General features: G+C 47.5%; 1 pseudogene; it reads left to right on the plus strand.

The window, feature by feature from the left end:
* Window positions 1-385: 385 nt before the first annotated feature.
* LOC142838377 (guanine nucleotide-binding protein G(I)/G(S)/G(O) subunit gamma-10-like) lies at window positions 386-1,722 on the plus strand (annotated as a pseudogene).
* The last annotated feature ends 598 nt before the right edge of the window (window positions 1,723-2,320 follow it).

The raw sequence follows: 2,320 nt of genomic DNA on the forward strand, positions 1-2,320 counted from the left end.
CAGTTGACATCCACACCAGAACAGTTACTTTACCTCTTGGTGACTAAATTGTTTATTTTTCCATTTGGTTAAAAGAGCTGAGTAATTCCATCTCCCCTCTAATAAAGCCAGCATGCCAACATTTCTAGATCTGATTACTAGTTCTACTTATTTCAAATAATTTCATTTTCACTCTAGTGATGTTTATCTGAAATACCTTGTTTAATCATCAAAGTCCATTTGACTAAAAGAGCTGAGAGTGTCCCTGTGTGAATATTGACCTCGACATTCTTTACTGTTATATCTCTGCAATATTCAGAGTTATAATTTGTAGGATTTTTTTCCTAATGGCCCAATGTAACAAGTAATCGTCTGTACAACAAATGAAGATAGAGCCTTCACCGCCATGTCCGCCGGGGCCAGCGTGAGCGCCCTGCAGCGCCTGGTGGAGCAGCTCAAGCTGGAGGCCGGCGTGGAAAGAATCAAGGTCTCGACGTGCCAGCTGAGACGCTTTACGTCGTCCTGCACGACATAGAATACCGGAAGAAGTGGGACAGCAATGTCATTGAGACTTTCAACATCGCCCGCCTGACTGTCAACGCCGACGTCGAATATTACTCTTGGAGGAGTCCCAAACCTCTGAAGAACCGTGATGTCATCACCCTCCGTTCCTGGCTCTCCATGGGCACTGATTACATCATTATGAACTACTCAGTGAAGCATCCTAAATACCCACCTAGGAAAGACTTGGTCCGAGCAGTTTCTATCCAGCGGGCTACCTCATCCAGAGCACGGGGCCCAAAAGCTGTGCCCACGTGGATCCCAAAGCCTCCTTACCCAAGTGGGTGGTGAATAAATCACTCCATCCTGCACTTGATCTTGTGCAGAGTCCGATCCATCTCCACAGCCTGCACCCACACAGACACGCCGGCCTTGCTGTAGGTCAGGTTCCAGCCCACTTCGGCCTCACTCTGACCGGAAGCTGCGGAAGTCCTGGTCATCGGGCACCTGGACACTTTCGTGGCCCAAGGAGGGCCGAGGCCCTTGGGGTTCCATTGAGGCAGCTGGCTTCTCCATAGGGAGGGTGGGAAGGCCCGGGGCCCTGGCCCTAGTCCGACTCTCCTGGGTCCTCCCTGGAGGCTCCGATAACGTCGACACGGCTGCAGAAGCTTATGCCACCTTCCTGGGACCTGTGAGGGCTTCTATGACGGGGCCCGCGCGGGGGGCCTTAGGGGGAAGAACAGTGGGTCCCGCCGCCGGCCCCGCCCCTCCCCCCTCACTGAGTTTTTTACAAAGATTTACTTCATCTATAAATAAATATTAGACCCAGAAGTTAGATAAGTATTGTAATGATTCAGCCACACAACATAGCTGACACTTCAGGGTTCCAGGGCCACACATTAAAAAAAAAAAGCCGGGCGGTGGTGGCGCACGCCTTTAATCCCAGCACTTGGGAGGCAGAGGCAGGCGGATCTTTGTGAATTCGAGACCAGCCTGGTCTACAAGAGCTAGTTCCGGGACAGGCTCCAAAACCACAGAGAAACCCTGTCTCAAAAAACCAAAAAAAAAAAAAAAAAAAAAAAAAAAGAATCAAGGTCTCGCAGGCAGCAGCGGAGCTCCAGCAGTACTGCATGCAGAATGCCTGCAAGCCCTGCTGCTCGGCGTGCCAGCCTGGAGCAATCCCTTCCGGGAGCTCAGGTCCTGTGCTTTACTCTGAAGACTGGGAAGGAGTTATGGGAAGCACACGGGGAAGAATGACTACCCACGTCGCAAGAAGATAGTTTCCACAGCCAAATCCCATTCTCTGTTGCCTGGTCCTAGAGCCAAACTCTACAGAATCCATTTTTGTAACCCTCATCTCCAAATGTACTGAGCTGCATCTCTCACCCCATAGAACCTGCGTTGCTCCGCGGGGGATATGGGGATGTTCTACTTACTGGGTGTTTGCATTTTAGAAGGGAAACGCTTTGTTTTCAAAAACTGAGATTTGTAATTTTCCTAACATTTTTATACTCTAATAAAATTTGTTCATAAGAATTTACTATTACTAAATGAAGACAAAGTATAAAATTGGGGGAATAATTGATATCTTGATTTTTTTTAAAAAAAGGAAAACATTTTCATTTTTCAATGAAATATGGTCTTACTTTGACAGTAAAATTGGGAGATGCTCTTAGCCAACTAAAGAATTGATATAGCGTCAGGTTGCCCATCCTGGGTGAGGCTGGTTAGGTCTTTCCTTACTTCCTTTAGTTTACAACTTACAATTGTTTTTGTAGGTCTTAAAAATGTGCTTGCACCTTTAAAAACATTTAAATGTGGCCTACTGATGGGGGAGTGT

This window comes from Microtus pennsylvanicus, chromosome 1 (genome assembly GCF_037038515.1).
Source record: "Microtus pennsylvanicus isolate mMicPen1 chromosome 1, mMicPen1.hap1, whole genome shotgun sequence".
Classification (NCBI taxonomy): Eukaryota; Metazoa; Chordata; class Mammalia; order Rodentia; family Cricetidae; genus Microtus; species Microtus pennsylvanicus.